This window comes from Dasypus novemcinctus, chromosome 8, assembly GCF_030445035.2.
Source record: "Dasypus novemcinctus isolate mDasNov1 chromosome 8, mDasNov1.1.hap2, whole genome shotgun sequence".
NCBI lineage: Eukaryota > Metazoa > Chordata > Mammalia > Cingulata > Dasypodidae > Dasypus > Dasypus novemcinctus.
In genome coordinates this window covers 115,752,950-115,763,297 of record NC_080680.1, presented here as the reverse complement: position 1 = coordinate 115,763,297, position 10,348 = coordinate 115,752,950, and positions in this window count along the sequence as shown.

The window sequence follows — 10,348 nt, the reverse complement described above, 5'->3', positions numbered from 1 at the left end:
TTGCCTAACAGGCCTTCAGGCTCTGCAGAGATTTAAAGATGCCAATCAGTCCATCTGCCTCCAATTTTTAGCAACCAATTGCTCTACCACCAGCACACAGCGGCCACAGGAGATAGGTCCCCCAAGGTCCCTGTACTCTTGTCTGATCCGCTGCCAGAATTACGACGATGCTGGTCCTGACCTGGGAACAGTCTTTACCAGAGTTAATGTGCCTTAGCTTCCATCAGAAGTTGCATACTGCCCACAACCAGTCTCTGACACATATTTTGGGTGGGAGCATTGGTATTTTATTTGAATTCATGGACAAGATTAGAAATGTCAGGGAAGCAGATTTGGCTCAATGGATAGAGTGTCCACCTACCACATGGGAGGTCCAGGGTTCAAACCCAGGGCCTCCTGACCCTTGTGGTGAGCTGGCCCACGCACAGTGCTGATGCAAGCAAGGACTGCCGTGCCACGCAGGGATGTCCCCTGCACAGGGGAGCCCCACGCACAAGGAGTGTGCCCTGTAAGGAGAGCCACCCAGTACGAAAAAAGTGCAGCCTGCCCAGGAGTGGCACTGCACACACGGAGAGCTGATGCAGCAAGATGATGCAACAAAAAGAGATACAGATTCCTGGTGCCGCTGACAAGAATATAAGCGGACACAGAAGCACACACAGTGAATGGACACAGAGAGCAGACAAATGACAGGGGTAGGCAGGAAAGGGGAGAGAAATAAAAATAAATTTAAAAAAAAGAAATGTCACACAAAAACCTTTATTTCTCACTTCCATTGAAAACATGGAAGCTTTGGTGAGACCCAGACCCCCAAGAGAGAAAGAGGGCTCTCTCCTTGGAGCGCACTGTTTCCATTTTGCCCAAGACTCCACCAGCCCTATTTCTCCTAAAAAAACTGCTGTATTCAGTTTGCCCCTGGCAGCTTCTGAGTTTGTGACCCCTGGCCTAGAAGTACTTGAACTAGTGTCTCATACACTCTGAGAATGTGTGGAGGAAAGTGGCTGAGCAGGAGAGTGCGGGAGGCAGTCAATTACCTAAATCTAGACAAATCGTACCTAGCTGAGCGCCCATGTGTAAGATAGCTGAACTCTCACCTCTGCGTCAGTAGTAAGTCCCATGTCTATATGGAAGATCATAGCTCTGGAGTTTCTATTTTTGCATTTGTGATTGTAATTGAACACAAACTTGAGTCATAGAGCAATTTTTTAAAAAGGCATTGCCACCTCTAACAGAAGCAACACCACAACCCCCTCCAAAAAAAAAAACAAAAAACCTCATCCTTTACACGTATCAAAGGCCCAGTTCAATCCACAGGGGAGAGTCAGAGATCAGAGGCAGCACTCTCTGCTGGTAACTAAAACGGAGACAAAAGAGAATATCCAAATCCATAAGAGCTCCGAGTGGGATCCAAGCCACTTTGTTTATTGAATTGAACCCTGAGAGAAATAGAGGAAGCAAGATGAAAAGTCAGCACTGGAGGTGCGCAAGAAGGCCAAGTTGGAGAAGAGATGGACCAGAGAATCATGCAGCTGAGGAGACAAAAGTATTTCCAAACAAATCTTCAGGGTGTGGGAAAGACAGCTTTGAAGGACCTAAGATTCAATGAGAGAATGATCAGGTAGTTCAATTATCTCTTCTGCAGACAATTTATTTGCCACCTCCTATTTCTATGAAATGACCAGTGTGTCATATAAAATGATACGATGAAAAGTAAATTTGTAGCTTCACACCCTTCATTTTCTTAAAACCATGCAAAGGCAAACAGAAATGTGATACCAAGAGACTTCAAGGAAGCTGTAGAGTCATAGTAATTTGAGTCTAAAAACAGATGCTAAACAAGAAGTTATATTTAAGTCAACCATCAGTCTATCAGGACATAGTGTCTAAATTTACTCATAAATAACCTTTCCACTTCATCTTCCCAGTCACTAGATGCATAGAATTATATTTCATACCAATTAAATGAGGCGCATTATCGGATTTTTAACTACATAAACACCTGGAGGCTACATTCCCACCACCTAAGAATTACATTTTTAAGTATAAAATACATCTCGAAAATGTGGAAGAGCATTTGTAACCCTCACAGAGGGGAGGGTGAAAAACCAATCAGTGGAAATAATATTTCTGGTCTTAGCAGTCCCAGAAATATGTACTAAATGCTCTCTTTATTAGTATATTTGAGCAGGAAATTGGGGGAGGGTACATGATATTTGAATAAATCTGTTTGGGGGAAAAGTTTACAGTGGTCTAAAAAGCACACCTTTAAACTCTAAAGGTGTGTTCTTTAATGAAAATAAATTTTAAAAATAATATCTTAAAAAGTAATATATGCTCATAGTTAAGGATATTTACTCACAGACAAAATATACTTCAGACTATGAAAAAGGTTCAAAGAAGAAAGTGAGGATCACCATAAGCCTATCACCCAGAGAATGATTTCTGTTAATGTATCTGCTGAACATCCTTCCAGTTTTTCGTAAGTAATTTTACATTTGGATGTGTACTCTTCATCTTTAAAAACAAGCTGCTACCATATATATTACTCTCAAACTATTATTTTCACTCATCAATGTACCAGGGACATTTTTCTGTGTAAACAAATATAGATTGAGATCGTTGTTTTAAATGGATATATAATATTCCACTGTATGTATGCATCATAACTTGAATGCAAATCCTTACAGATAGGCATTTAGTTTGTATCCATTTTTTGTAATCATAGAAAACATAATCATGGGCATCCTGGTACTAGCTTTGCACACATGCCCAAAGATTCCTTAGAATAATTATAATTTAAAAGTGGGATTGCTGAGTCTTAGACATACTTTACACTTTGATACACATAGCTAAATTGTCCTCCATGAAGTTGGAGCCAACAGACACTCTTCTGAACAGTATGAGAATACCTAGTTGGGTTTTTTTAAATTATCAAAGAGTGAATTTTACTTTTTTTCTTACCATATACAGTTCTCTGAGTATTGCCACATGTGTAGGTTTGTGCTACCACCACCATAATCAGGATATAGAACAGCCTCATCTCCCCAAAATGCCTTGTGCTGTCCATCCATAGTCACACTATCACACTGTCCTCCCCACCCCCAGCCCCCGCCCAAACCTCTGGCTACCACTCATCTGATCTATTCTCTCTCGCTATAATTTTATCTTCTTCCTACAAATGGAATCATGTATGAAACCATTTGTGACTGGCTTCTTTCACTCAGCACAATGCTTCTGAAATTCTTCCAAGATGGTGCACATAACAGTAGTTCAATTTCCGTTCTGATAAGTAGTATTTCATTGTATGGATATACCATAGTTTGTTGATCCATTTACCCATTGATTTGTTTTTGGCAGTTATGAATAAAGCTGCTATAAACATTCATATGTAGATTTCTGTGAGAATATAAAATTTTCATTTTCCATCATAAATAACCAGGAGTGGGATTGCTGGGTCATATGGTAAGTGTATATTTAACTTTATTAATTAAAAATTGCCAAACTTTTTGCCAGGGTGACTGTACCATTTTGCATTCCCACCAGGAATACATGAGCATCTCACCTGCCCCATTGCCTTTTCAGTACTTGGTATTGTCAATCTCTTTTACTTTAAGCCATTCTAATAGGCTTATATTTGTACGAGTCAGCCTAGTTTTTCATTCCTTTATCAACATTATTATCTATCTTTCAAATCATGTCCAATCTAATTTATTGTTTTTTATTTACACTTTCGTTGATTACTAGTAAGATTGAACGCCTTTTTTATGTTTATTGACCTTTTCTTATTTATTTAAGGCCTTCTTAAACAAAGTCTTTTAACTCCCTGACTGATACATATGTTGCAAATATTTTTCCCAGATTATCATCATTTTTTTCCCTGCATTAAATATATAACTTTATTCCTTTAACATTTCTGACTTTGATGTCTAGAGATTCCTTCTCCATTTCAAGATTATGGAAATATTCAACCACATTTCTTCAAGCGCTTCCTTAAATTAGTCAGTGTTCGACTTTATTTGTTACTGGTTGCCTTCACCCCAGGCTGATGGAGAGAGGCTCAGACATGGTGGTCTACTGGGCTCACTGTGAGATAACTGAAACTTTTTTCTAAAGTGTTTCAGCCTCCCAACAGGGGTCCGGTTTTACACAACCACATCAAAACGTTATGTCAGATCTTCTGTGGAGCTTTAAAGGGAAGAAGCCAAGCTAGAGCATGGGTAGTGGGATTGTTCTTTGTGTGTTTGGCGGGGAGGGGGAATTCTCCCTAATGAGACTTTGCTAAGATTTCCATCTCTTTTCCCCAAAGAGCAAGAGAATGGCCTTTCCTAAAAAGCAGGAATGAATTGATAGAATGGTTTAATTGTCCTGCTTTAGACTCCACACACCTCCAAGGACGCTTTTACTGAGTAGACAGCATTAAGCTAAGGTAAACAGAGGCTGCCCCAAATGTGATCTGCAGGGTAAAGGTGGGGGAGGAGGGCCCCATAGCCATGCTGTTGGGGAGAACCAGGGAAGCAACCTGCAGAAAAGAAGAGAAAATAAAGATGCAGGAGAGTAAGCCTGACACGGAGAAAGACCAGGGTAAAGGAAAAGTGCCAGTGAGTAAGGAACCTGTAGGGACCGGCCGCAAAGCCAGTGGAATTACAGGTTGGCTAGAAAATCACTGCAGCGCAAGAGGTGCGCTCATGGCAAAGGAGGAGAAAATACAAAGCAGTTCAGGGGTCTGGGCCATGCTGACCTGAGTATCCGTGACTGGGTCAGCAACAGCCTGTGGAGGAAGAGTCCGAGCTATCCTTGTAGCCAAGGCAGAATTTGTAGTTAGCTGTAATTTTAACTTTGATGAAATCATCTAATGGTTTGCCTGCATTTTCTAAGTAAATTATTCTCAAACTCATCCCATTTTAAAGACTCTCTTTAAGAATGTCAGATGCTCCTCAGTTATGTCACACTAACTGCCTGCTGTTGTAGCCACAGTCTAACCACCGCACCTCCTCCCACAGGTTCTACCTGCGCACCCGCCCACCTTGCCCAGGGAAAGGGAGGGTTCCAGGATCGCCCTGCAAATAAGGGTGTTACCTGGGTTTGTGTTGTATCACCAACCTCATCACCATGAGAGTATTGACTTAATTCATATTTTTGCATCCTCCTCCTCCTCAAATAGTTATATATCTACAAAGTGTCAACGATTTATGCAAACCAGCCAAAGCAGGAGAGAGGATTCAGAAAAGTATCAGGATCATCAGGGCCAAAAAAAGTTCACGTGGCTGGAAGACAGTGTTATCTGATGACGGTAGCAATTGCTGTCATTCCAGTAAACATTTAGGGAGCACCAGCTGTGTGCCGTTGGCTGCTAGATCCTTCCCAGGCTCGGAGGTGGCTCCCAGCTTGGCAGGGAGAGAGGGAAAGCCAGCCACGGCAGTATTACCTGGGACGTGACGGTAAAGACACAAGCCGCCCGAGCCAGCCCCAGCGAGGCCCGCCTGAAATGTCTGCGAGAGTTTCAGAGAAGAGCTGACCTGGGAACCGAGTCCACCGAGATGAGGGTTCCCGCAAACTTGCGTGGAAGAAGAGCTTTCCAGGAAGGGCGCTGCCTTCGTGTCCTGTGCCCGCTGGAACAAACCGCCGCAAACTCAGAGGTTTCAAACAACCAGAAATTTACCTTTTCACAGGCCTGGTGGCCAGAAGTCGGAATGAGTAAGGCTGGGACGAAATCAAGGTGCCCGAGGGAGAATCGGCCCCTGGCCTCTTCCCGCCGCGGGTGGCTGCCGGAGCGCCTCAGCTCGAGGCTGCATCCCGCCTGGCCCGCCTCCGCGCTGCCCGGCCTGGCCCGCCTCTTCCTCTTCCGGCCAGGCCTCTCTCGGCCTCCCTCTCTTCAGGAAGCCTGGGTGGCATGGACGAGCCCACGCGGATAATCCAGGATGAGCTCCTCGTCTCAAAATGCGTAATCTCATCCCGTCTGCCAAGGCCTCTCCGGCCATATAAAGTAACGTTCGCGGGTTCCAGGGATTGGGATGAGAATCTCTTTTTTTTCTCAGCCTACCACACGGGCGAAAGCAGAAAGGTGCGCAGAAACGGGGTGCGCCCGGCACCGTCGCTTCCCGAGGCGGGAGCAGGAGAGGCGCGCCCTGGGAAGCGGCCGCAGACCAGGAGGAAGCGGGGCCCGGGTGAGCTCGGGAAGCCAGGCCACCGGGTCGGGGGTGCTGCCCCCACCCCGCCCGCTTCCGGCGGGGCCCCGGCTCCGCTCTGCATTTGCCGGTGAGAGGAGGCCTGCGTGCTGCAGGGCCGCTCAGGTGGAGGCTGTGAAGCCACGTGGCCTCGTCTCCAATCCAGTCTTGACCCTCGAGCAGCTGAGTGACTGCTCAAGCTGCGGTCGTCTCTCTGCCTCCGTTCTCTCATTTGTAAAGTAAGGATAATGGTTGTCCCTGCCTATTCTGGAATGAATAGTGCTCCCCAATTCATCCACACCTGGAACCTGTGAAAGTGACATTATTTGGAGGAAATAGGGGTTTTTTTTGTTGTTAGTCTGTTTTTTCAAAGATTTATTTTTATTTCTCTCCCCTTCCCCCCATTGTCTGCTCTCTGTGTCCATTCGCTGTGTGTTCTTCTGTGTCCACTTGCTTTCTTGGCGGTGCCGGGAATCTGTGTCTCTTTTTGTCGCGTCATCTTGCTGTGTCAGGTCTCCATGTGTGCGGCGCCATTCCTGGGCAGGCTGCACTTTTTTTCACGCAGGGCAGCTCTCCTTACAGAGCACAGTCCTTGTGCATGGGGCTCCCCTGCACGGGGGACACCCCTGTGTGGCCCGGCACTCCTTGCGTGCATCAGCACTGCATGTGGGCCAGCTCACCACACGGGTCAGACGGGTCAGGAGGCCCTGGGTTTGAACCGTGGACCTCCCATGTGATAGGCGGACGCTCTATCCATTGAGCCAAGTCCACTTCCCGGAAATAGGGTTTTTGCAAATGTAGTCAAGTTATGATGGGGTCATACTGATCTAGAGTGGGCCCTAAATCCACATGACTGGTGGCCTATAAGAAGAGGGAAACTGGGGCACAGACACACAGAGGCCCATAGGGAGAGACCATGTGACAACAGGGGCAGAGACTGGAGGGAGGCATCTACCAGCCAAGGAGCACCCAGGAGCCAGGAGAGAAGCGTGGAGCAGATTCTCCTCAGAGAAGGAGCCAACCCCTCCACCGCCTCCATTCCAGGCTTCTGGCCTGCAGAACTGGGAGATGGTAAATCGCTGTTGTTTTAAGGAGTCCAGTTCATGGTCATTCGTTACAGCAGCCCTAGCAAACTAAGACGCTTCCCAGGGGTTTGTGTAAGGATTAATGTAAAGTGCTTAGGACCTGGCTAACAGTCACCATTCAGTAAATTCTTGCTAGCATTGTTATTCAAGTGTATTGGTATATCCAGAAATTAGTAATACACTTTTCAAAGTTTCTTTTTCAGCATGTGCTTTCCCACTCCTCCTCCCCACCCCACCCCCCATATTAGGCCACATGGGATTTTGTTTTCTTTCTCTCTCTCTTTTTTTTTTTTTTTTAACAGTGTAGGGGGCTGGGTATTGAACCCTGGACCTCGTATGTGGGAAACCGTTGCTCAACCACTAAGCCACATAGCTCCCCTGAGTTTGTTCTGCATGTCGTTTATTTGTTGTTGGTGCTGTTTGTTCGTTTTTTAGGAGGCACCGGGAACTGAACCCAGGACCTCCCATGTGGAAAGCAGGCACTCAACCACTTGAGCCAAATCTGCTTCCCCACATGTGATTTTGTTTTCTTTTTACAGATCTTCCTGCCCCCCAAGGACAAAGTCCTTCCTGACAAATTACATCTGAATCCCCTGGTGCTCTTGTCGTGTGTGATCCTTGGCTGCTGATCAGAAATGATTGTACCTTTCACAGCCAGTCCAGCTGAGCCACCCAAAGCCAGCCTGGCTCGGGCGAGGCCTGCTCAACCCAGACAAGTCTCAGTCCAGGGCTCCCAGATTTCAGCAGCGTAGAGGTGGACTTTCCACTCTAGACAGCAGGGACGTCGTGGCATCGCACCCCTGCTGGAGGCGTTCCATTCAACTTTCTGAAACAGCAATCTGCCAACTCTGAGGGTAATAAAAATAATAAAAAGGTGTCAGTTATAAAGCACGGGTGAGAAACCAGAGGACCAGCAGGGAATAAGCAAACAGCTGCAAGAGGCATTTTTGGGTTCCTTCCAAACTAACCACGAATGGGTGCAGTCAGTTGCCAGTTTGGCAAACTGTTCCTGCTCAAATTTACAATCTAGAATGAACTCAAACAAAGATACAGTGGACAGTAAAACATCAATTTAAGAGTTGTCTCTTGCACATTTAAGATAAAGTCCCAATGTAGGACGTTCATGCAGAAGCTGTGGCTAACACCCCTCCGTCATTTCCACAGTGTCTTACCATAACCGGCATTTCATGCAACACACCACAGGGAGAGGTGATCCTGGGCCTGTGTGTCACTTCTGAACTCTAAGGACAGAAGACAAGTGATGGGACCTTCTTTGGGCTCGAGGTGTCCAGCAGTGCTTTCTGGTGAAAGAACTCTGACCATCAGCTTTCACCTTGCCCATGTGAGGTCATTATGACATGAAGGAAACTGAGGCAGAAACATCAAGAAACTTGCCCAAGGTTATTGTTAGTGACAGAGCTAGGGCCTGGAATATTTGACAGGTTTTTCACATAACAGGATGATGAAATCACATGGGTGCCAGCAAGCATAAGGCAAACACCACGTAACTAAATAGCCCAGGATTTACTGGCCCATGAGTACAAATTAGGTCATATTGTCAAAATCTCCTAAATCTAGTGGGCTCTGCACTTCCACCTGCTCATTCAAGAGTATACACCCCTCCTGAAGACTTCCCTACCCATGTTCTTCTGCTCTCCCCCACTCAGGGATGGTCTGCAGCCCACAGGCCCCTTACGAGAGGGCAGACTCTCCACTGCCCCGACTGCCAGGCCCTGTGGAATGTGCAGGGCCCCCGGGATTCTGGACTTTTCTGCTGACTGGTCCCTGAGCCAGAATGAGCACTGTGGTCTGGGGGCCAGAGCTGGAGCTGGGGTGGGAAAGGAGGGCATAGAGCAGGTGCCATTCCTCGGTGCCATCTTGGGCCACTTTGGCCCTGAAAGAGGACTGTGCGTGCCTCGAGCCTCCCCAATCCTTGGTGAACACCTAGCTTCTGTTTCTTACCCTGGCACCTCTCCCACAGGAACTCACAGCCAGGGGAGGCTGTGAGGCTGAGATGAGGGGAAAGTCTGAAGCAGTTATCCAGACAGTTCTCACCTTCCTAGCCTTCTGGGGTCCTCATCGCCGCCTCACTTCTCCCCAAATGCCTCTCCACCAAAATACCACAGGAACACCTGTACCAACACCTCCGCCTTCCATCTGTGTCCACATGTATGTGTTTGGGCGAATACAAAGAGGCTTGTGAGAGAAGGGAATTGCCTAACCCTGCACTCCAGAAGGCTCTGAGTCCCAGTTCTGTCTCAAAGAAGAGAAGCCTTTACAGCCAAAGGAATCATCACATAACCTAATCACAGATGCTTAAATAAATCACGTGATGAAAAAGATAAACAACGCTTGCCTTGGTTTGGCTTTCCTCAGACGCAGATGAGAAGGAACTGGGTGGACGTACTCTATTTGAAAGGTGACCCCAGGAAATACCGGTGAGGAAGATGGGAACGTGAGACCAGAAAAAAGAAGCCCCAGGGAAGTGTGTGTTGCTAGGCAGGGTCCACAATGGGCCACAGAGGTTCAGTCCTGCCAGAGACCCTTTCTAAAACTACTCAGAACTTGCTTCAGAATCAGGACCAGGACTAGGATGAAGTGACTGAGGCTCCTAGGGCACAGAAGCTAGGATGGACGACTCTTGGGGTGAGCCAGTTTCAGGTCCCGCAAAGGCAGAGTTGACCCTGCTCAGCACCGTCCCCTCAGAGGAAGGGACACAGGAGCATGTGTCCACTGACTTCCATCTGCCTTTGGTTGAGAATTTCCCCCTTCTCCAGGGGTCCTCATGCCCCTGCACTTCTGCACTGAGTGTGTTGGAGGCCCTGCAAGTCCCTTATGGTGCCAAGAAAGCCCATAGGCAGAGAACAAGAGCCGTAGGTCTTGGAGTGGGGACCGCTGGAAGCTGTCCACAGCAGCAGCTTTCTGCAGGGTAGGCAGAAGGCATAGGAGCAGGCTACCAGCCGCATCTGCTACATGCCCTACAAATTCCAAACGTTTCCTGAATACACATTGAAAGTATGAAGCTCACAGTGTAGCTAAGTACCTGGGCCTCCCACAACTCAATCTCTCGAAACTCAAAGCAGGTTGAAGGGGGAAAAA